This window comes from Dermacentor andersoni, chromosome 4 (genome assembly GCF_023375885.2).
Source record: "Dermacentor andersoni chromosome 4, qqDerAnde1_hic_scaffold, whole genome shotgun sequence".
Lineage (NCBI taxonomy): Eukaryota > Metazoa > Arthropoda > Arachnida > Ixodida > Ixodidae > Dermacentor > Dermacentor andersoni.
Window position 1 is genome coordinate 47,008,535 of NC_092817.1, and position 25,663 is coordinate 47,034,197.

The 25,663-nt window shown below is 45.1% G+C and overlaps 1 protein-coding gene across 1 annotated transcript in view; it reads right to left on the reverse strand.

Moving 5' to 3' along the window:
* Nucleotides 1–25,663, reverse strand: part of ATP8A (ATPase phospholipid transporting 8A1) — a 123,429-nt gene that overhangs the window by 79,279 nt on the left and 18,487 nt on the right. The gene's annotated exons all lie outside the window — the stretch shown is intronic.

The following is a 25,663-nucleotide window of genomic DNA, read 5'->3' on the forward strand; positions in this document are numbered from 1 at the left end:
TACGCTGCCGTGATTGGCCGGCACCTAGCTACTCTCAGCAGTTGTCCTTGCATACCGACAGATTTGTGAACATGGGCCCTAGTAATTGTATATAACGATTATTTACTTAACCACTCACATATTATACAAATATGTTCAAGCATCGCGTAAACTATCAAATGCACGCCTGAATGTATACGTGCAGCAAACATGCATGATGTGTTTGCTGTACATGCCCCTTTGCTTCCATCCGGTTCATAGCGTGTCATTGCAAGTTTAAAATCAAGTTTTTTAGTTCCGCAAGATAAATAGATGGGCAAAAGCTCATGTATGTTGAATATTAAATTACAAAAAGAAAACGTTGCCAAAGCGCACGCAGAAATGTACTCAGGTCAATTTTGTAAATTTTGTTTATTGAGGTCATCACTTCAAAAATTTTACGACCTTCATCAATGCCTACAAAAGCGGAGAAAAAGAAACAGTTAAAATGGTTTCGGTTGACAGTCACTAGAAATCTATGGGTTTCTATCTGATTCAGCAGTTGTTCAAGAAAATGCGCTTCCGTCTTTCAGGTGTATTTCAATCGAGAAAGACCAGTGAAAACCACGTGCGTATTTGCAATGTATTTTCGACATGGTGTCAACCAGCGTTGGTGCGCTCATTCACGTTATTTCAATCTATATAGGGATACTATAAGACTATAGTAAATTAAATTGCAAGTAGCTTACGCTTATGCTAATAGGAAAACGGTTACTCTTGTCGTAAAATGAGGCTCTTTAAACAATAGAACAAAACATGCAAGGCAGTGACGACACCACCCTGGAGTTCCCGAAATAGTCTGCCGTGACGTCATTAATTTTAGCACTGTCCAATCAACACTAAATCAATTGATTATCGGTAAATAAGATCTACATTAACTTGCAATCTGAAGAAACCGCATGCTCAACCTAGTAAGTTTCGAGAAACATTCACGCGCAAAAATGGCCCGAATGCGAGAACACGCATTGAAATCCGTGATGTCACGGTGACGTACTGGCGCAGTGGTTAACGCGAGAAATTCAAGAAGGGAAGTCTTGCCTTCATGTTCTTCAGTAAATCAGCACTTTACCCCCAAACGAAGGAAAATACGGGTTGGAAAGAATACTTTCCCAAAATAAGTTGATCTATAGTGCTGCTCTTCAGAGTACTTTTTTTAAGTTTAATCACCGCACGCAGCACATTTAGACTGGTCAACGCTCGGTCAACGTGTCGCGTAAAATGAACTTTGACGACGCCGAGTGGCTCGATCGACGCCGAAAGTACGCAGAAAATGCGTCGAAAATACGCTCCATGTGTTTTCCGTTGAGGCGCGCGGTTTTCCGCCGGCTTTATGGTGCCCCAATACGGCGGGCGCGGCAACTTCACCGCCGACAAGCGTTTTAATTAAATCTGTAAGCTGTGCTACTTACTAAACATTTGTGTCATTTCCACGTACGGGCCCTGGTGGCGCATAGAGCCTATGGCGCTGCACTGATAAGCCCGAGGTCGCGGGATTGAATCCCGGCCGCGAGGGTCGAATTTCGACAGAGGCGAAATGCAAAAATGCCCGTGTATCGCGCAGTGGGTGCAGGCGCAAAAATCTCAGGTAGTCGAAATTCAGCCGCAGTCTCCCACCACGGCAGGCCGTATAATCATGTCGTGGTTAGGCACGTAAAAATCCAGAACTTACTGAACTAATTCATGTCATTTCCAGCGCTTGAAGAACAATGAAATCCTTCAGGCTAAATAAATAAATAAATAAATAAATAAATAAAAGATAGACAACACAGGAAATACGCTAGTCTTTCACTGATCATACATAAAAATTACACCCATGGCAGGACACACGGGAACAGAGAGAAATGGTTCAGTCATTGGAAATGCGCTCCACCACTCTTATAATATAACATATAACAGCTGCAATCTGTCTGTATGCTTTCTTCAGACAGCGTTGGCCGCCTGACTAGCGCGCTAGCCTCACACACTGCTCATGACAGTACGCAGAGAGAGAATGTGCGACATACGTGCGATCATATACTAATAGGACAAAGACAGGGGTGCACGATAAACGCGGGGTAGCGTACGGCACGAGTATTCAGTAAGTCTGTCGCGCATTGTTATAGTCAGCGTTTATCCCGCCGACCGCTCTACATCCTCATTATGAACTAAATCAACAAGTCCAAGCTAAAGTGCCAACAGCAGCAAAAACACTCGGTTAAAGGGATCCGAAGCTTAAGTATACATATGCTATAAGCATTCATTTGCTCACTGTCAACCGATTCTCGGCATCCCGAGTATATTCTCTTTTCTGATACTGAACGGCCATAGAGAACAGCTGGAACGCTTTAAACCAAGTATTTGCATAATTCTGGCACATACTTAATTCCTAATAGTAATACGATATATTTTTTTCCTGCTCTCGTCTCCTGCTTACTGTCATATCTGATTCATTTCCCCGGCAGATAAATTATAAACATCTTACGTATCTCCAAGCGCGTTTTTGCCGCGTTCGTGTTCTTTATTAATTATAGTTTTTTTTTTTTTTTTTTTAGGAAAGAGTTATATCCACGTTCATTCCGCTTTCTATATTTTCCGTTCCACTTCTAAATAGCGATAAAATTGCGGGGCCAAATTGAGCGGCCAATCATGCCGTAACATCGTCCACGTTCTTAACCATACGTCCAACATCGACTCACTATATCAGCCTTCCAATACAACATGTATATACTCCGCTCCTGTCTTCGCTGATAATCCGTCGTTCACCGTTAAGTCAGGCGGCAAAAGCAGGGAATGTTCAGCCGAAGTAAAATATTCAGCGCTCAAAGCTCAAAAGTTGCGCAATGCATTCATGAAACCTGCATCAAAGGAAAAATATATAAATGTGACTACACAGATAAGGGAAACAGGCAGCCCTATATATAGATGAGAACTGATCGATAGAAGCAGAACAAGCTGAGCATGGATAGTTGAAAAGAAAGCAAATTACGCTTATTCAGGACTCTATCGGTAACTTATAATAGTACCGTACTACAGCTCGAACTTCACCGCACCGGCAAATGATGCTTATTAGCAGAAACACAACTAACATTAAAAAAGAGTTAATCCCTCCCCCTCTCCCCCTTTTTTAACTCGTCATAGCATGTGCCCTCTGTGTAACAGTGATGTTTGTGGCCCATTAAAAAAAGAAGAAAAAAAAACTCAACTGTGTAGAAAGAAACGTACAAAGTCCTCAAGCCAAGGCCAGACCTACACCTAAACCCGTGTACGTGTGATGACAAAAGTTCGCAGTCATGCGGCACCACATTAAATAAGAGTAATTAAATTCTAGGGTTTTACGCGCCAAAAACACGATCTGATATTGAGGCATGCCGTAGTTGGGGACTCCAGATTAATTTTGAGCCCCTATAGAGTTCTTTAATATGCACCCTAAATCTAAGTACACGAGTTTTTTGTTTTTTTTTTTCTCCGAAATGCAACTGCCGCGGTCAGAATCGAACACGTGACCTTGCGAGCGTAACAGCGCGCAACGCCATATAAATCCACTGGGCTTACATCGAGGCGGGTCCACCAGTTCATAGCGCCAACTGAGAGTTTTATCAGACGGGTATACGGGCACCCGTGGGCTAGGAAGGACAGATACTGAGACAACGGGCACGTCCCACGAGAACCGAACAAGAAATCGTTACTCACGCTTCTGACCCTCTTGGTGTGCCGCCTCCATCATTCACCACTTCGTCATCCTCGTCTTTTTCCAACCTATCATTGGAGAAACGCATGCCCTCTCGCGCCGCGGTGCAACATACATTCTACGAAACTGTGCGCATTTAATCTTGTACGACATTCTCAACAACTTCCTTGATTTGTCGGATGTATATCAGCGCACGAACTGTGAACAACGCAGAGAGAGAGAGAGAGAGAGAGAGAAAGAAAGAAAGAAAGAAAGAAGGAAAGAAAGAAAGCTTTAATGAGAGTCTTTGCTGGGGTTAAGGGAGGCGGGGGGCCGGAAGACTAGCCCCACCGGAGCCTCCCTTCCTCAAGCGGCGGCCAGACCTTGAGTCTTGGCAACGCACAAACACCTCACTGTGTTTGTGGCTTTCGGTGTCTTCAGCGAGGAAGTGCAGCGACATCTGGATTGTTGTCGTTGTTATTGCGTTGTTATCCTTGCGACCTATGGCTCATACACCCACTCAGCGGGATTGATCAAGAACCGAAAGCAAGATGGCAATACAAATGAAATGAAAAAAAAAAAAGAGAATTCCAGCCAGCACTTATGATAAGTGAGCGCCTATGAGAAAGACTAAATAAAAAGGCACCTACAAAGAACAACGACGAAAATAAATTCAGTGGGAGAGTGTGAAATGAACGGCCATAAAAGAATAATAAGTAATGGTAACAACACGGTAAACGGCTGTAATCGATGAGAAAATTGTGGAGGGTGGAGCAAACATCCCTGTGCTTGCATCGCAGGGTAGAGGCTCTAAACGAAAGGAGAATAGGAAATTACTGACAGGTCCAGGCCGAGCCAGCTAAGGAGCACTTTATTGCAGATTTTCTCCGCGCTACCAAGGCCGACGGCTCCCATAGGGAGTAGTTTGTAAACTGATTGATCGAAGGAGTGCTTTATTTTGTAAAGCATCGCTTTTCGGACCTTTTGCGAGGGAGGATAAATAAGAAAAAGAAATAAAAGAGAGATAGTGCGTCTTGGAAGGGGGAGCGGTGCGCTGCGAAGAGCAGGATCCATATATAAGACCGGTGTTAGCCCCCGGATTTCCTGGCAAAGCCAGGCGAGACTCCAGGGCCACGAAACGGTCCTCTAGGCCGCCCGCCTGATCCACTCCTCGTATAGCATATGCGCCCCGTACCACTTCCTGGCGCAGGTGCGTTCTCCGCGCCGCTTCGTGCGCCCCACAGTTCCCCATCCATGCATCGTTTGGCCGTGGATCTTACGGGTTTCTTGCGGTCGAGGCTGTTGTGGCCGCGGCTGAGGGCGCCATGTGTGTCATCGTCGGTATGGTATGGTATGAATAACTTTATTTAGGTCCTGAGGGATCAGTCTGGTACTGATGCGGGCCGCTCCCACGTCGGTACAGAGAGGCCGAGCCCCTCTGCCGTCACACGGGCCCTCTGGACAGCCCTGAGTTGGTCCGCCAGCACTTCACTGTGCAGCATCCGCTGCCACCACTGTTCACCTCGAGAACCATCACCGGCCAACGCCAAGCAGCGCCAAAGCATGTGTTCTAAATCGAGCAAACCCCCACACTTACTACAATAGAGTGAAACCCCGCAGGATTAATTTTGTTCATGATGACCGGGTTAGGGTACGTACGTGTCTGCAGAAGCCTTAATGTAACCGCCTGTGGCCTATTTAATTTAGAATGTGGCAGGGGGAATGCCCTGCGCCCTAGGTAATAGTGCTCATCGTCGGTGTACTGTCGCGCTTTTGTTTTTTACACGTGCTACAACGCGAAAGCACGTGGCAAAAGCGGTCGCACGCTGTAGCTTATACTGAGCCCGACCTTGATGCCTTGATGACCTCGACCCGACGTGTCGCGTTGGTGCACCGCCATTGTAGTTCTAGACAGAAGCCGGAGCGGAAGCACACCAAGAGACAGTGGCTGGTGGTTCGGAGACGCATACAGTGTCTCGCATGCGCTTCCGTCGCTGCTTTTTGATCATGCAGGGTCCATCAGATGACTCTTAGCGGGCTCTCTGACGTTGCGAGTTGTCAAGCGAGCGCAAGGAAGACATCCGAGAGAGCTTTCGAATGGCCTCGTCAGCTACCAGCGACTTCAGAGCAAGAATTAAAGCCCGACAAGCTCTAATCTGTGTTTCATTATGACTTCCTCCGTTTGGCACACGTCCCATACTGGCCCAGTCAGTTATACGTGTGGCAAAGCGTTAAAATAATGACATTTTATCGGTCGCCCACGTCGAAAACGACGCGCAATATCCGATGCACGCAGCTGCTCTATATAGTTGGTCAATGTTTTCAAACCTCTGTAGTAAAAGAGCAGGAAATACACATTTTAGCGCGATGAGATAGCAATCTACAAGCTCCACAAGGTTCTGGTGAGTCACATTAAAGGTGCTGCATTCACGTAACGTGATCGTGTATGTGAGCAATGTAGGAAAGGGATATCTAACCCGTCACATTTCCATCTCCTATTTTTCATCCCTAAATTGTTGTGCGAACAAATACCAACAACTTGATTGTACTTTTGCTACATCAAGCTCCTTATATATGACAACAAAGGTTTAACAGAATGAATAACTGGGCGAGTTGGTTCACCTGATCGAATCTTGAAATTGTAAACCCCTCGGTCTTGCTACATGATAAGGAATTCAAGTTTCTTGATAGTTAGACCTTTACTCTCTTTACTTTTATCGTTGCCTTTCAAATTATTTAACCCGTCAGCCTTGACACGCATGTTCAGCCGTCCTACTCCATTTTTGTGGGCATATATTTGTTTCCTTTCAATAAAATCTTTCAGTTGTGAGTAAGCGCCTCGTCCTGCCCGCTCTCTTCGTTCTCGTCCTTGTGCGTTTTTACAACTTGAAGATGAAAGATTTAACAGCCTAGTGGAGTTTTGTACGCGCCAAAAGAAAGATCTCCGCAAACTCTTGCGGATAGATTTTATACAGATGGTTGTCACTGAGAACAACACACGATGTGCTATCGCTGCAGTTGACGTCACAATAGCGGCACTGAACCAACAGTGCCGCCGAATCGCTAAACGTCACAATGGCATTCCTTCCTAATACATTAAATGTGAAGAGGGACATCATTTTTGTCTTCCTTACATTTTTGCGAGAAATTGCAACAGATACGAGTGCTCAAGTGATATGAGTGCATGCTGGGCACTCCGGCGCGACATGGTCATCTATACGAGTGTTCAGGCATATCTGGAGCAACCACTCACTAAACACTGGCGTACCCTAGAGAATCTATGAAGATATAATGTAGCAGGTGTGCTTTCAGTTGAAGCCAACTGTATATACAGAGTGTCCCAGCTAATTCTAGCCAGAGTTTAAAAATATGTGAATGTCACATGGCTGGACAGAACCGAGGTAATGTGTTTGCCGTCGCTTGGAGATACTCAAATTATTCGTTTTCATTCCGTCTATTTAGATGATTACTCTTAATTAATCAATCGACTTTAAAATATTACAGTTAGATGAAAAGTGTAAATGAGAAAATTGTAGAGCAACATGAAAAACTCCAGATACAGCTTTCTGTTGTTTAATACGTGCTACATAAAAGTGTTTTTCCGAGCGTGAAAGAGCCCGCGAATACACGCAAAGTGCCTCGAGCGGCCAGCCGCGCAATAGTTTTGCGTGCATTTGCGGGCTTCTTTCACGCTCGAAAGAACACTTTTATGTAGCGCGCATTGAGCAACAAAAAGATGTACCGGGAGTTTTTCATGTTGCTCTACAATTTTCTCATTGACACTTTTCATCGAATTATAATATTTGAGAATTTGTTAAATAATAAGGACTAATTATCTAATTAGGCGGAAAGAAAATACTATAATTTGAGTATCTCCAAGCGACGGCAAACAACATTACCTTGATTCTGTACAGCCACGTGGCATTCGCATAATTTTAAACTCTGGCTAAATTTAGCTGGGACACCCTGTAGTCTTAAATCAACGATCTAGATTAAACATTCCGCTTCGTCTGGAACATATTCGAGAAACTAATTTGGGATGTTCACAGCGAGCCGCCCGCTTGTCTGGTAAACATTCTGAAATTTCTATTTCTTTTGTCTTTCATATATCTACAGGGATGGGCTAGGGGTGGGTGGGGGAGGGGTTAGTTGTTAATTGGTACGGGCAAGTTGCCACATTGTCGGGAGGTGGTACAAATTTGTTTTCTTTCGAAATCTGCGGAGAAGTGTGATCACTGCTGCTCGTCGCGCCTACTCTAACAGCAGAAAATTACTTCTGGCGAGTTGGTCGCAAATATCTACACCGTGCATCTGTGTAGCAGAGTAGAATTGGATCTCATCCCAGTGCGCCCTCATGACGTTGCCATTTTTACAGTGGTGTGTGTGTGTGTGTGTGTGTGTGTGTGTGTGTGTGTGTGTGTGTGTGTGTGTGTGTGTGTGTGTGTGTGTGTGTGTGTGTGTGTGTGTGTGTGTGTGTGTGTGTGTGTGTGTGTGTGTGTGTGTGTGTGTGTGTGTGTGTGTGTGTGTGTGTGTGTGTGTGTGTGTGTGTGTGTGTGTGTGTGTGTGTGTGTGTGTGTGTGTGTGTGTGTGTGTGTGTGTGTGTGTGTGTGTGTGTGTGTGTGTGTGTGTGTGTGTGTGTGTGTGTGTGTGTGTGTGTGTGTGTGTGTGTGTGTGTGTGTGTGTGTGTGTGTGTGTGTGTGTTTGTGTCGGCTGTGCGCGCGATGTGGTGACGCTGTGTGGACCAATCTGGCAACTCTGCGCTTGTTCCTTCGTAAATCACCGACTTATTGTAACGGGAAGGCAAGAGTATAGATCAGCGAAATGGGCAATGAATGCTCATCCCCAGGCAGGGAAGAAACAACAACAGGCAATCGCTGTCAACGTGCATTATTTACATGCTTAGGAGGCATGCATTTCAAATGCTTTTCGTACGCTATTTCAGACCAATATAAATACTTTAGTAAAATTTCAGGCAAACATTTTTTATAATTGCGGCTACGACGTTCTCCTACTCACCGGGGTTTGCATGCGCGATTTAGCAAAACTTTATTTTCGCTGTCAAATCTCTTTTTGCGGACAATCTTGGCAGGCAGAGTGGGTGCTATAGGAGGATCTGTATTACAAACATAAGATGTTGCTAGGCGAAGAGCGGTCCAAGATTATTTCGTTTTCACGACGAACCAGCCGTTCCTGGCATAAAAGTGTCACGTGGCTTCAAAATCTATATCTTACACAATATTATGACACCACGTTAAGTTATCTTGTCAAGGAATGTCCAACTTATTGTAACGGGAAGGCAAGAGTATAGATCAGCGAATTTGGCAATGAATGTTGATACTAATAGCGAAAGAATGAGAGGTTGGCTCTTGTAGAGGTTGCGGTAAGGCAACACTGATGAAGGAGGAGAAGAGGCTTAACGAAAGGTAGGAAGGTCAACCAGACGCGCGTCCGGTTTGCTACCCTACACAGGGAGTAATGGGATGGAGGGAGGAAAAGGAATCATGAAAAGAGAGGGAGGGAGGCACCGGCACTGGGAACATGCGCGGCTGTCCAGTCGACTTCAAAAACTGTAGTAATTCTCGCGTCGTTCCGTAAGCCTGCGACACGTCCGGGCCATGGCGTTGATGAAGATACTAAAGGGCCCATCACCAGTCCTGGCCGTCTTGAGCTGACAAGCACAGCGCATACAATGCGCGCTAACGATCGTGTCTGCTACGTATTGCGTCCCTATGTGCCGCGGTAACAGCTTAAATTTCAAACCAAACGCAATTTGCCCTTCTCGTGGGCGCCGCGCTACCAGCCGACTAGACGACGTCAATCGCACAGGTGCACCTAACCGCATGGCAGTGTTGTGATGGCACTCTCAGTGACACGTGATTTCGAGAATCGTTGAAGGAAACGTCAGTTAATTATTCATTCAATCCGTTGCTTCAGTAGAAAAATGAAAGTTTAGAGAATTAATAAAACATACAAAACCGTTTGTCTGCGTGTTTTTGCTTTGTAGCAAGAGATGTGTACTTCCGTTCCCACGTGGTGCCGTCATGCGCGCATAAAACGAAACTATGTCATTTTCTACCGTGTTCCAGTGCCGCGATCATGCTCGATTGTCCTCTCGCGTATGCCTCAATGCTGGTGATTGTGACACTGACTTATATCGCTAATCAGGTGTTCTTGTGCAGAGCGCGCAAGATCGTCCGCTGCGCGAAACGAGACAAACGTCACAGCTCATGCGCGAGGCCGTCACTCACCAGTGCGCCACTCACCAAAAACGCGCGCGCGCGCCACTCCCCACTCAAAGCTCTCTCTCTCTCTCTCTCTGAGATAGAGAAGGCGAGGCCTGTGACGTATTCGTAACGCGATTCTCCAGCTCCGGTATGGGAGAACGCATGGAAGAAATTTCGCTCACGGAGGCTAGACGGGACTAAAGCCCCTGCATCCACGCGCCACCGCCGCTTTCTGGTCGGCGGAAACGTGTATGGAGGGGCTTTAGACGGGACAAGTGGAGAGAGTGCCCATGTTGGCGGTGACGCTTGCCTCCTGAAATCATGGGTTCGCGGCACTTCAAATACTTCTATTTCTGCTGGTAATGAGCTAATCTGAAAAAAAAAAAAGTCTTGCAGTAGAACACTATTTAGAGGGATCTGAAGTGAAGGCGCTAAAATGACGGAGGACAAAGAAGAAACACACACACAGGGCGCCCTGTGTGTGTGTGTGTGTGTTTCTTCTTTGTGCTCCGTCATTTTAGCGCCTTCACTTCAGATCATGCTTAACCAACACGCCCAACTATCCATCCTAACGTCGATTACTTAGAGGGCACGTAACAACTTCCAGCGCATAACCAAAATTTGCCGTGGGGCCTGGTGAGGGGCCCTCTAATGTATATATTGTTAAGGAACTGGAGGAGCAGCGTGTTAATGGTATAGCTCAATGTGGAATAGACTCGTGGACTATTGGCGATCCTGTATAAGCTGAGTTTAGGAGTTGTACGACTAGTATACAGGACAGGTTGTGCGACGAGATAAGAAATCGCCTCGCCCACGCTTCACAGATCTGATGTGTACGTATGTCACTCACCTGCTGCGGAATCGTAAAGCAGGTGATCATTGTGGCTTTTGCACAGGGGCTCGCGATCCGCCGCACCGTAGAACAAAGGCCGGAACGCGCCGCGCTGGGACGAAGTGCGTCACGTGCATGGATAACAATATGGCACACTGTAGCACCGGCGGCTGCAATACTGCTGCGCGCGCCACTAAAACAGCATGGCACCATAATTAACGTGGAACGGTTAATTATTACAAACAAAAATTTTCACATAAATACAGAAGCGCTATCACACTGGGAAACGAATTGGACAACATCGCTTGCGGGCCTCGTGTTCTTTGGCGACCCTATCACGCTGAATCAACATTTCTTAAATTACACATTCTCGTGTAATTACACAGGCGTCGAATGTTAACAGGTTACTTATTGACAGTGTTGGAGAACTCGTTCCCTATAGTGTGGCAGCACCCTAAATGTAATCAAGATGAACCAGTAATTATTCTTTCTTTGGTGGCACTTTCAACGACGTACTGGGATATGAATGGTTATTTGACTTCACACTTTTGAACCGACTTACCTATCTGGAAGTTAAGCGCTTTTTCATATGGGCAACAAGGGAGCTCTATATGAGACTTTTGCAGTGCCAACAGAAAGCGGATTTACGCTCTTCTGCCATTAAAAGAAACAAAGTTCTGATACCCCCACTTTTTTATCTTGATTATCACACGTGTTTATTTTGTTGAATGTCGTTATTTGTTTATTTTCGACTCATAAGGACGGAATTAGCTGAGGCTCCGGCGTTCCCTTTAATTTACAAGCGATCACGACACGTAGCCGGTGGCGCTGACGGCGACATCTCGTCAAGGGCTTATACGCGGAAGGGGGGAGGGACCCCGAGCACGTTACCCACTCCCTGCGGCGAAATTTCTGTGTACAAGGATGCCTGGCATAAAACGACATGCGACAACACCAGCCAGCCCCACTCCCTGCATTCGGCCAGCCTTCCCTGAAAAATTACAGGGTCTCTTAAGATCTCTCTTAAGAACTGAACGGCGTAGCGTACTCGTTCTCCTTTTATCATTCGCCTCTTTCTCTTTGCCTCTTCTCTTTCTCTTCTTTCGCTTAGTCATCACTGCTCACTACTAAGCATTTTTAGTCATTTGTAATCAATTGTGGTCATTACAAGCCGTCGTTAGACATGTTAGTCATATCATAGTTATTAGTAGTCATTACATGTAATTTCAGTCATTATTAGTAATTACTTGTCATTACTAAGAATTCTAAGTCATTTCTAATGAATTGTAGTCGTTACAAGTTGTCGCTAGACATATCGGTCATTTCCTAGTCATTTCAGTCATTCTTACTTACTCTTACATTAATGCTCACTACTAAGCATTTGTAGTCACTTCTAATCACTCGTAGTCGTTACAATTCGTCGTTAGACATATTGGTCATTTCGTAGTCATTACAAGTCATTCCAATCATTATTAGTCATTACTGCTCACTAGTAAGCATTTTTAGTCATTTTAATCACCTGTGGTCACTAGAAGCCGTCGTTAGACATATTGGTCATTCCGAAGTCATCAGTAGCCATTACAAGTCATTAGTAGTCATTTTAGTCATTACTACTCATTACTAGACATTTCTAGTCATTTCTAATCAATTGTGGTCAATACAAGCCGTCGTTAGACATATTGGTCATTTCGAAGTCATTAGTCATTACTATTCATTATTCATTATTAGTCATTATTAACATCTACCAATCTCTATGTGACGTTATCATTCACTTACTGTCACTAATAATCATTTTTCATTCTTTAATCTGCCTTCATATGACGTGATGACGCTTCGGCGGACACTCCGGCGGTCAGGTCTGCTGACACAAACTTCACCACGAGTGTAGAAAGGCTTTCGTCTTAAAAAATTCACCGCATCTCGTGACGTTGTTGATGTTGAACCAAACTGCATAGAACTCCCTATACAATTTAAAAGTGCGTTCCGCTATTTTGCTTGCTTGAAGATTTAGGAAGCATCAGCATATTTGTGACGTTTTCTTTGATTTTTCTGGCCAATATAAGCAATGCAAAAAAAAAATTATGATGACATTCTGGCTGAATACAAAGCTTACCAAGTTGCAACCACCAGCGCTTGTGATACAGACTACGTTACAATGCCCAGAATACTGTAACTACGTCCCGCTGTATCACGGTAATCTGAAAACGGCACTTGTTAGGCTAAAACTCTCTATTGGTGGTGAATTGATAGGTGAAGCTACAGCATTCCAAAGTAATTATAATATTAAAAAAATCACAGTAACATAGAACACACGCACACACTTACGTAATCAACGTGTGTAACTGACCTCACTGAACGGCATGCAGAAAAACGCGACCGCAAACCACAGGGTGCGTCTCCAACACGCGTGACCGTTCTTCGAATGCAGAGTAAACCGAAACAGGAAACTGCACAGACGCCGAGGGCACGTTTTGTTGTTTGATGTTTCGCCAAGGGCGGAGGTCCCGTACACACCGCACGCGGCTGGCTTGGTTCGAGGCGCAGAGCGCGTCTTCGAAATTCTGAAGGAAGGAGGAAGTCGCGCCGGGTGAGGGGGGCGGGACAAACGGGCGCGATGAGGCGTGTCGGGGTTCGCGTCGAGTGGACGAGTGTCGCCGGTATACGCACTGCTGCCGCGCCCGTAAAGAAAAAAGGGCCACTAGATGAATTAGTAAGCACGCGAAGAGACAGCTGCTTCTGCAGCTGCACTCTTCTACGCTAATACCGTGCAGAACTGTGGCAACTACAGAGCCAGGCGTTTGGGAGCCGCGCGTATACCGAATCCGCAGAGCTGTTCGTTCGTTAAAGCATACGCAGGACGAGGAGAAGCGCTAACTCGCGAGGGAGGCATCCGCAAGGGAAAGAAAGCTCGCATGATAATAACTCACGTACAATTTCCGACCGACCCCTGCATTCACGCGCGATGGGGCGCACAGTAGCGGCTGCGGCAAACATTTCGTTTCTTTCAAGCTAAGCTGGAGGAAGTGTAAGTACAGTCTGTCTTTAAGCGACTGCTCGGTCACGAGGAGCAGTTGCCGGCTGAGTAGCAAAGCTATTCGGCCAGTGCTGTCTTACGGCTTGCATCTCTTCATCCATCCAGTATAGCCGACGACAGGGACAAGTCGGCCGACTTTCGGCCACAACGGCCTCTGAAAGCCAAGGTACGTCTAGCCTGGCCGTGTACCCTTAACCCCTTGACAGAGGAGCTGGTCGCAGAACAGATGGCGTAGAATACCAAAGCAAAAAGCATGGAGGAAGGATTCCTCCAGGGCCGAAAAGCACCTGTCCTTCTTGCGTCTGCATCCGGCCACCTCTTGTTAGTCGTGCTCTGCGCGGAGAGCTGACGTCGCGATCACGTAACGCCATCAGGTAGAAATCGAGATTAGGCAACAACACGTGATAGGGCCGCGCGTATACTGAGCAATCATGATAAGTTGACAGCAAGCCACGTGATGACGTGGGAGCTACAGATGTGGACTCACTTTCTTCAGTGTACTCTACTTAAATTGCTCGAAAACACTGCAACAACCTTCTCGTTTCCAAATTCGGTGTCCGTGTTCAGGAACCTCGTGGCCCGTGTGTTCTCGTACGTGTAAGTTATCTACAACACCCTCTCGCTACCTATAGTCACAAGATATCAAGAAGTGGTGAGTCGCAGGAAAGGGCGAAATTCGCGCTGTAGCTGCTACTACCGCAGCGGACGCTGCTGCCTTTGTCTTGCGAACTTGGCTCAGACGGCAAACTTCGTTGTCGCCGTTCGCCCACGCCCGGCGTCGACACGACGCCCTTCACCTTTCCGGCACGGAAGGGTTCAAGGTCTACAGCGAGGACCAAGGGGCGTGGCATGCATTAACATTGCAGCGCCTGAAGGGTCTCGCCACTCGTCCAAGACAGGACCGTATAGGTGCAAAGGAAGGCGCGGCTTCTGACTGCGGTTAAGGCTTTCCAATCTATCAAAAGCATCGTGTCGTTTAGTGCTCATAGAAAGAACATTTATTACAGGAGATTGAAAAAAAAGAAGAAAGAGAGGGCGGTGAATTATAGATAAGCATTAGCTACACAAATGACTTCAGGAGAATGGTGACGTCGCGTTCCTCTTTCTATCTCACGTCAGGCCGCATATCGTGTTTCTCTGGGCTCTAAGCGGCGTCTCAGGGTAGTGAGGTGGCGGGAACCATATTAGAACACACACACACACACACACACACACACACACACACACACACACACACACACACACACACACACACACACACACACACACACACACACACACACACACACACACACACACACACGCACGCACGCACGCACACGCACACACACACACACACACACAAACGCGCGCGCGCATCTAATCACTGACCAAAAGTTAATTGACGCGTCGCGACGATAGGGTATAAACTTGGGCAAGATGCCATTCGTCCAATTCGTGGCGTCTTGTATCGACTGCATTAGTAAAGGTTCGAGTAATAACCTCTACGTGACGTTGCTTTGTAAGTGTCCACATAGTGGACTGCCCACTTCGGCTGCCGCTGACCTGGGTGGAGACTGGCTGTGGATGCCTGCATGTCTCCTTGTCGCTGGTATAACCCCGTCCAACCAATAAGCACTTCAGCAGCAGCCGATAGGGACAGTCCACTAGGGTGGACACTTACAGAATACCCATCCCTGCTTAATATATATTTTAAGATAGATTATTTTAACGTTCCGAAACTGTACAGTGGGTGGTCAGGGCTTCCGATTAATTTCGATTACCCGGAATTTTTTTGCGCGCTACCAAAGCACGGTATACAAATGTTGTTGTTGTTGTTTCGACAGTATTCCCATCGGAATGTTGTCGCCATGGCCGGGAATCGAACCTTTGACCTCTTTGCTTCAAGCGTACTATCGTGCTATCGCGTACTATCGTATTCTTCAAGCGTACTATCGGCGTACTATCGTGTTCATAGATTACTACTGGCAGAATGCAGCGATTATATACCGGTTCAGTCACGAATTATGACGGACAGTTGATAAATGTGTTCAAGTTACTTTACCCTGCGAAACTGGAGACTCAATTGCAAGGAAGACAAGGTGGTAAGATGATGCCTTGAGCATATACTAATGTGTGTTCGTAATTGCTGATTAATGAAATACCTGTTTAATGAGCATTCATGGATGCGTTTTCTTGTTTTGATTTTCTTTCAGATCAAATAAGTGGATCACCGTTTCGAAACGTACGAACAAGTTCATTATTGACCAGGAACATTATAAGAATATATATATATATATATATTCTTTCGCCAACGTTGGCGAAACTCCGTCATCGAACGATCGTGTCAAACGACGCCTCCAACAAAGTGGTGGTCGTTCGTAGAAATACGAAGCCCGCTTTAAGTGTGAAATGGAGATGCATACTGAGTATCCAGGAGGTTTCGTTTACTAAAAGCTAAATGCACATGTTCCTTTTTCTTTTCTTTGCCACCGCTGCAGAGAAGTGGCGAAAACAACACGCGCACATGAATATGTACAACGTAACAGAAAAGAAATATATATACGCTTTCTCCTGTAAAGGGTATCTCAAAGTTGCCCTTCACGACTTGACGACTTGGCAGATCGCGAAAAATGCGCTTCGGCTCCAATGCTATTCGCCGAAGAAAAATAATGATTCGTCATAGTTACAGCCTTATATTTCACCCGTCGGTATTCATTAAATATATATATCAGAAGAAGAATGCATTTGAATTCATGAAATAGACTACGAAGAGAATGCATTTGCATTCGTGAAATATCCCGCAACAGCGACGCTGTGTATTACAGCCCTGTGTATACCCTGTGTATTGTACAGCGCGAGCCGTTTCAAGAACTCTGAATGTTGAAGTATTTCTTTCTTTCTTTCTTTCTTTCTTTCTTTCTTTCTTTCTTTCTTTCTTTCTTTTTCATAAAAATAAAAAACAAGAAAATAAACAAATAAAGCCTCAAAGCATAGCTGCGTAGACAGCGCTCGAATCAAAGACTGAAAAGTTCTTTACGCTTTTCTTTTTCGGGCAGAACCGCATTTCGACACAATTGCGGCAGCTGTGGCGGTGATTGGGGGGCGAACATTCGCTAGCGTCGGTTATTCTTTCCAGCCAGTGGGGCGCGTAAAGAGAAAATTAAAGTGCTGCGCACCATCTGCGCTTTCAAAACATACTACGGTTGCTTTTTCGTCTGAGTGCCAAAAACCAACGCAGCCCCGCATCAAAGAAGCGACGGAGGATGCGTTTCAGAGCTTTTGAGGTGAAATCGGTCGTTTCGTCGTTTGTCGACGAACAGGTTTGCAAGCACTGTCGCCCAACGGGTGTCAGAGAAAGGAAAAGGAATGCTGAAATATATTGTAGCGATTCTGCGACTGACACTGGTGTCGCGATGCGTCGCCTGGTCTATTCAAAATATTAAAGAAGTAAATAAAATAAAGGAGAGGCCCGATGTGGCGTATGCTTGGCGTGAAATTATGGGCCCATATTCATTCACACACACACACACACACACACACACACACACACACACACACACACACACACACACACACACACACACACACACACACACACACACACACACACACACACACACACACACACACACACACACACACACACACACACACACACACACACACACACACACACACACACACACACACACACACACACACACACACACACACACACACACACACACACACACACACACACACACACACACACACACACACACACACACACACACACACACACACACACACACACACACAAACACACACACACACACACACACACACACAAACACACACACACACACACACACACACACACACACACACCACACACACACGCACACACGCACACAAACACACACACACACGGACACACACACGGACACACACGGACACACACGGACACACACGGACACACAAAGGAAGGGGGTTAGGCAATGAATCATGCGAGTCTTTGCTCAGGTAAAGCGCTTCAACACAAACTATGCGAAGCTTTTTTTGCCTCGTTAAATGCATATGAAGGCCCGTATTAACAAAAATCTCTCCCGTCACAATTGTTCGTAAAAGAAAGTTTCAGCCGATCCTGATGTTGAATGCTTCATCAGAGAAGGCGGCCGGCCAATGGGAAGGAACACTTAAGAACGAAAAAAAAAAGGCTTCGTGAATTCGACCCCTGGTGCTCAACTGCACTTTATTCGAGAGGCCGCGTACAACACGTCTTGACGACACGTCTCCTGTATCCACGATATTTTGGCTGATTCCCGAAGGGGGTAATATGTTTGTGCATTTTCTAATGAGTCCTCACAATTAACGAATAATTAAATGTATGTTTATTGTACACTCAGAAACGATGCGCTTTTTCTTTAAATTAGGGAAATTAATTAGCTGCTCGAGGCACATGCACTAGTAAGTAAATGCTAGTTGCAGGCATTACGAGAACGAAAGACAGCAGAGTTCAGCGATTCCTTCACCGCCTTCTTTTCACTTGCCCACTTTTTTTCCCCAGATACCTACTACGGGGGAATTGGCAAGAAGCCAATGCTTATAGGGTTGTTGGCGGGGAGGAGGAGGTGTGCCGGGGAAGAATAAAGTGTTAACTTGAAGCAGAGTAAGAATTTGAAAAAAAAAGGAGACATTTGAATGTTAATTATAAATTATGCGATTTTAGAGGATGAAAAGTGTTATTTAGATAAACAATAAGTATTGACATTACCTCATTCGTGATGTACACAATATTCTGTATGGTTAACTCATATCGTAAAATTCGAAATACATGTACAGACTATCACTGTCGGTCTTGATTTCTAAGTTAACTGCATTTACTCAGTTCAAATAAACACATACGTTCGCCACTGTTTGTCCAAAGACTTTTCTATCTCTTTTTATTGTTCAAGGTGGTACAACTTTGTATTATTGTAAGGTATTTGATTAAGATACCTTTGGTGCATCGTGTTTATGTTCTGTATAACTTCTTTATTCGGTATGGCGTTCTGTATAGATTTATGTAACTTTATGTTCGCTTATTGTTTGCCCAGAGGCTTAGGCAATTTTTTTTCGAGGTGGTCCAAGACATAATATTTGAACGTATTGGGTTCAGGCAATCTTGCTGCGTCGTGTGTATTTTCGTTTCTTTTGTGTGTTACCATGGTGAAGTTACCTTGTGGCCAGCGTAGCAAGCTTCGAGAAGTTCTGTAAGAACGGTCACATTTTAGGTTTATATAATTCAGGAGGACAACGTTCAAGCACTTGCCTGCTAGACGTGTCGGCAACGTGATATTTGAGATGACCATTAAATATAAATGTTTCTTTATGCCATTTTTTTAATTTCGGCGTTAGTGTTAAATCAATGTTGAAGTCGCCGGTGATGAGGCAGTTGCTGTGTTAGACGCTTCTTGCCTAACAGTCTTGATGAATGGTTTTAAAGGCAATAATAATAATAATAATAATAATAATAATAATAATAATAATAATAATAATAATAATAATAATAATAATAATAATAATAATAATAATAATAATAATAATCTGATAGCCTGCGAGATTTGAGCAATAGTTGTTTTTAAAGTGAAGCTTTCTTTGCATTTTCCCTTGGGTTTGGCGTTCATCATTTGCTCGCCAGATATATTCATGGACAAAGAGAACTTGAATGAACCATTAAGAGGACATATGAGAATAACAGATGTCACCAATTCGTGACAATGACGTGACAAGACGTGTGAAAACAGAGAGTCCTTAAAAAAAGCTACAAACAGAAATGAACATGCCACAACACGTCTATATTGCACACAAACAGAGTTTTGAAGGACAGCCAAGGAAGAAAATAGCCACGGGTTCAAACAGAAGTTTCAACGAGAGTCAACAAAGGAAACAGCCATGGACACAAAATGTCCGTGACGTAGTAACTGAGCGTGAAGCCATACCAGGCCATAGGGCTTCTTCTTCTTCGAAGCAACGTCAAGCTTTTAATTTATTTTTCTCCTTCCTTCAAATCTAACCACCAAACAGAAGCCACAGAAAACCAAGGCGAAACAGAACATCGTGAAGAGAATCGTGGGAGGTTTCGTTTGCAGCCTCAGACCTGGAAGATCGCTGCAGGCTGGTGAACCAGCTGCGGGAAGCGGCGATTGCCAACGGCTTTCTGGAGTGAGGGAGCTGCGCCCATGTTGGGCGAAGAAAGACCAACTCGTTCAACCTAGATTCTCCAAATAAGTGTTTGCCCCCCCCCCCTCTCTCTCTCCTTCAAGACAATATTGACCTAGTTGACAAGCTGTAGCCTGTTGACATCAACACCACCACCTTTGTCTCACCTGTACATACTATGACCATACTATATTTTACTGCCTTTTTCAAGGCGAAAGCCCTAAGTGGCTCGTTGCGATGGCCCATGCCCCAAAGAAGAGGTGTCTAGTCCAGTGATGCCAAATAAATATCAGTGAGGCAAAAAATATCGTCATCGGGAATGGACGTACTCCCGTAAACAAGCAAAGGCGCAATGGTTGAATATGAATGAAGAAACGAAAGAAAGAAAGAAAGAAAGAAAGAAAGAAAGAAAGAAAGAAAGAAAGAAAGAAAGAAAGAAAGAACGTTTAGGTAGTGCATTCGGTGCTCGCATGTTTCGTTGAGCAGGTCGACTTACAGCGCCACACGTGTACTTCCCACTGCGGCTCGTTATGTCCTGCAAGAAGTCTGACCCCTCCGATCGTATAACTGAATGCATTACCACGCATGTAGCAGGCTTTCGCCTTCACGCGTTACAGGAGTGGAACATGCTGCCGAACTTCTTTTTAAATTTTTATAGCTATGAATAGTTGCGTGTTTGTCCGCATAGCCTAATGTATTTTGTATGTCCTCTCACGAACTTTGTCTCTACATAATGCATAACTGGGTACAGAGATAGGTGTTTGATTGCATTTGTTTTCTTTTTTGTGCGTGTAAATTTTAGGTTTGGTATTTGTGCGGTCGACACCTAGCATAAGTGTGTGCATGTCGAATGCGGAATATATCTAAATTTATAAATATGCCGTGTGCCTTACGTGCTTGTTGTTTGCCTTGTAAAAGGGACTCGGTGTGCTTAGCACAGGGCTGTACGTGCAATTTCGCAGCGAAGCTGTTTATGGCTAGGCTCCCGTGCATTTTGTTCTGCGTTAACGAAAACTATCATCATCAGCAATGGCCCATAGCCTCCAAAGCAAGCAAAAATGCAATGGCTCATCCCTCTCGTAATGCAGAGGATATATATATATATATATATAGTCGTCCATGGGAATGTGTGTGTGCATAAATAATTGTTTGTTCGTACCTTTGTTGAAAATTCTGTAACCTCTGTGCCGTGTGCCAAACAGCGTCTCTGTTCATCCACCTTCACAAAATGCAATGGCTCTTGATTTTTTTTTTTTTTGCCACCTAGGGCTTGCAACAAATCCCCAGAGGAAAAAAAGATAGTGGAGTTCGGGTGCACCTCAAGTGTCTCAAACGCATCTCAGTATCTGTCTGGGTCTCCTATGTTTCCCCGTTAAAATGAAGCAAAAAAAAATGAAATTAAGTGTTGTGGACGATACAATCCACGCTCTCACGTCTAATTGCAAAGTAAAGTAATTGTTGCGTGTGGCCACACTCGTGCTCTGGCGAATACTTCTTTTTTAAATATGAATGATCTGCCAAAAAATAAAACGTTATCCTTTCGTGGATCGGCATATGACGCAGCAGGCATCACGTACGCTACAATGCGACCATTCTCCTTCCTACTCTGCAACTTAAACCACGAAAAAGTCTGTAAATGTCTTGGACAACGGAACTGGAATGTGGGATCTCAACATAAAGTCCTTTCGCTCAACATTGAGAAGGCTATACAGTCTAGGTAAAATATGTCACGCAGGAAAGTACCGACGCTACTGGTCTATTGGACTGTCAAACAAATGCAATGGATGGATGGATGGATGAATGCAAAACTTTAATAAGGTCCTGAGGTACGCGACTCAGTGCGCTGCGAGAAATAATAATAATAATAATAATAATAATAATAATAATAATAATAATAATAATAATAATAATAATAATAATAATAATAATAATAATAATAATAATAATAATTTACCGTGGCCAGGTACAACCATGAGGTCGGAGTGCCGGCGGACGCGTGCACAAAGAAAAAACGGCAGGGGAATATAGAGTAATAAAGAAATGAATAAAAAGAACAATCTTGAAAAGAACAGCGTAGATACAAGGCGCGAGGTGAATACAAAAGAAAAAGGAGGAGAAGGGGCAGTTGAACAATATGTGAAACTATGACACAACAACGCAAAAAAAAGATAATCAAGATCATAAAATAAGCTTGAAAGCCAATTGATGAGATTGATCAGACAACGCCATAGCAGCCACAAAGGCATGGCCATGGCGGGTATTTATACGGTAGTATCGCCACCAAAACCTGCTACTTCAGTTTGTTAGCCTTAAAACCTCTTTTTCTCTGTAGGCGCAGTTTGACTGTTGAGCTATAACTACGATTCGCGTAAATTTCGATTTAATATTTTCAGTGTTTTCTGCACGAAATATAACGCCGTCAGCCAACGTCCCGATATACAGAGGGCTGTTACAAAACCTCGTTTTTGATCCCCTTCGTTTCAAAAGCAGGGAAATAGGGCGAGCGGCAGAGTATAGCTTATGTCCGATAATATACGGCAGCTGCTCAGACGCGTCCGGCGACGCTCGCGCAGTCGCTGGCGACTTCGCTAAAGTGTTCACAACAACCTCGAGTGAGGTTCGAATTAACCAGCGTTTCCAACATGGACGCAACCACCGATCGATCGAAAGCGAAATGGTCGTCCAGTGCTCGTGGACGATTGCCACGAGCCCGCGCGCTATACCGATAGCCAGAAAGCACTATAGCCTTCAATAGGGACAGATAAAACTCTCACCTGATTCAGTCCGGCATTCTCTGTGACGTCGCCCTTCATCGCGCAGCTCGCGAGTGCCGTGTGAAAAGCAAACACTCGCCGCGCGCTGAGCCAACACCACCTATAGTTGGGCTGACACTAGCTATGAAGAAACGCTGAGGTTCACGTGACTCCCACGACTGGCAACAAACTGCTCGCATCCGATTGCCTCCTCCCCTAGCCAAGCCCACAGCTTGTGCAGCGGTGTTGCACCTCGTCGAGCGGTTCGGTTTCGCGACCGCGGTGCTTTTGTCTTGGCGTAGCGATAAGCGACGACACCCGGCCTGTCTCCAGGCTTCGCAGGCGCGAATTTGAAAAAAAAAAAAAAAAACCGCCCCTTCGCCGAGTAGCGTAGCGATACGCTATCGTTTGTCTACGCGTGACGTAAACTTATCTCGTTAGACCTTACGCTGTGTTGGCAGGAAACCACATGTTCTGTTCGGGGAGTGAGATCACGCAGTGCCTCGCTTTGCAAGCACCTCTTTGTTTCTGCATGTAGCCTCACTTCACACGAACAAAAGAAAAGGCGAAGGCCGCATTGTTATGTCTGCTTGCACTCAGCGCATCAGTACCGAAGTAATGGATGCTATGCATGAGCAGCAGCTGTGCTCTGACTGATTCGGGACAAAAGCATAGAAAAAGTACAAAAGGATGTTGCGTCGGTGACATGGTATGTGCCCGTTTTGAAATGGGGTCTCCAGCGAACTTATGGAACCGCAAGGGCGCAGCTGTGCTCGAAAAAAACAAAGCAAGTAAGTGCGCAAGCACACACTCTCTCTCCTGTTGCGAACAGAATGCATGCAGCAACATATGGGGAGGAGAAGGATAACGTTGCAGACAACATAAGGCCGGAAACTCCATGCTCAATCTAAAAGTGCGCCAGACTGATGGTACCACTATGAGTGATCATGAACCAGGGTCATAATTGAAAACAAATAAAAGTAAATAGCAATTGTAGTCAGTAATGACAAAAATATTAGTGAAATCAGAAGTCTTTTTCTTTCTTTTTGGTTCTTCTACAGATGATGCTCCGGTGCTTTTCAACAGTCAGAACAAACCAACAAAATATACCTTAGGCGTTTTGTTGCCCATGAATATCTCAAATCCTCAAAGGCACTAACACGGTAACGCTGTGCTACAGCTCTCTAATAAAGAGAAGTTTTTTTTTCTTTCTCGTCACTGCCAACAACGACGTCGCAACGAAAACGTCACAGTTTTTTTTTTTTACAGAACTAACCCGATTGAAATGAACCAAGTGCCCGATATATCAGCGCTACAAATGTGCGGGGGAAAGAATATTTCGCACAAATCTCGTAGGGTGGTGTTGCATCATTTCGGTCGTTACAGAGACTTGCGAATATGTATGGCAATGCAGCGACAAATCTAGGACTTAAATTTAGTACAGAGAAATCGGGAGTTATGATCTTTAATTAAGAGACGAGAAATGACGTCGCGTTAATCCAACAGCAAATCGATACCCACAGTCAAGCAATATATATACCTTGGTGTGCATAAACGAAGAAAAGATCTACTCAAGCATCCACCAAGATAATCTAAGAATGAAAGGCAGGCACGTACCCAAGGGGGGGCCTGGGGGGGCCCGCCCCCCCCCTGAAATTAAGCGGTCCCCCCCCCCCCCCTATCAACCCACGCCACCACTCCTCATACGCATTCCTAAAGCGCCGACAAATCAATCTACTTGGCGGTCAACATTTTGCCGCCTTTTACAAGCGACAGCAATGTATGAATAACCTCTGTAGTTTCTTGGGGCCTCCGTTAACAGAAAAAATCATCATGTGGACCGATCCTGGTGATAGTGGAGAAAGGGTCGAAGATCAATGGCACATACCCCTTTGGACTCGGGAACTTACAACGCGCCCTTCGGAGTCTTCGGGACGAGCCCACGTATGGGGAGCTCTTAACGCCTGCGGGTGGGCCTAGTATTGCAATATCTTTGGAATGGCCTACGTATGGGGAGTTTTTAATGCTTGCTTCACCTCCGCCGGGGTCGGCCCGGTGTTGCACTATCTTCGGGATCGGTCCACGTATGCGGGGTGCGCAAAGCCCGCTTCACTTCCGCCGCGGGTCGGCCCAATATTGCATTATATTCAGGCCGACCCGCAGCGGAGGTGAAACACTTTGCTTCTCGTTTGAGAGTTTTAACTGTCGTCAGCTTTCGCAGCCATGCCATCTTCACAGAGTGAAATGGTTGTCAATTTTTGCACTCCTTTCGGATGGCGGTAGTTATCAGCATCTCCTAGGGTGTGGAGACCAGTTTTCTCATCGGCCCGCACTACTAACTCAAGGTGAATTCAGTTGTCACTATCTGTTGTAGCAGGCAGGGCGTAGTTTACTGTTTTAATTATAATATTTTATTTATAATGCCCAACAAAATTTTTATCTGACCATCTATTCAACGATCACGCGCATCGCTGTTGCTTCGTTAGTTCAACCTTCCTTATTTAGACTCATCCAGGGGCCAGGAAATGGAATCGGTTCATAGTCAGCTGGTCTGTCATGGAACGAGTTGTTGCCGGAGAAACTGTCAGTTGCGTTTAACTTTTCCTTTTGCTTCATTATTTGCTCTAGTGACGGCTCGCCGCGACGCTGGCAGATCTTCAGAACCATATATCCGCGATATGGGTTAGATAAGGTGCAAAATTAGATATTGCGAAACAGCGTCCATCATCCGACCCTGCAATAACCGTTAAACTCATAAGCAATATGACTGTGACCCGTTACCTCGTCTGGTTTTTCCCTACTTGTACAGCACTTTTCGTGCAAAATTGGCAACTGGAAACAAGAGTCGCAAGCAGATGAGAAATTAAGCGATCCACTTAGGGAGAAAGCCACGGCAGCAGCCAAACAGGGAGGAAAAGCTCAAATTGTTCGTGAAAATATTTATAGAACAATATCTTTTTATTTAAACAGGAAGCAGAGAAAACGCCACCG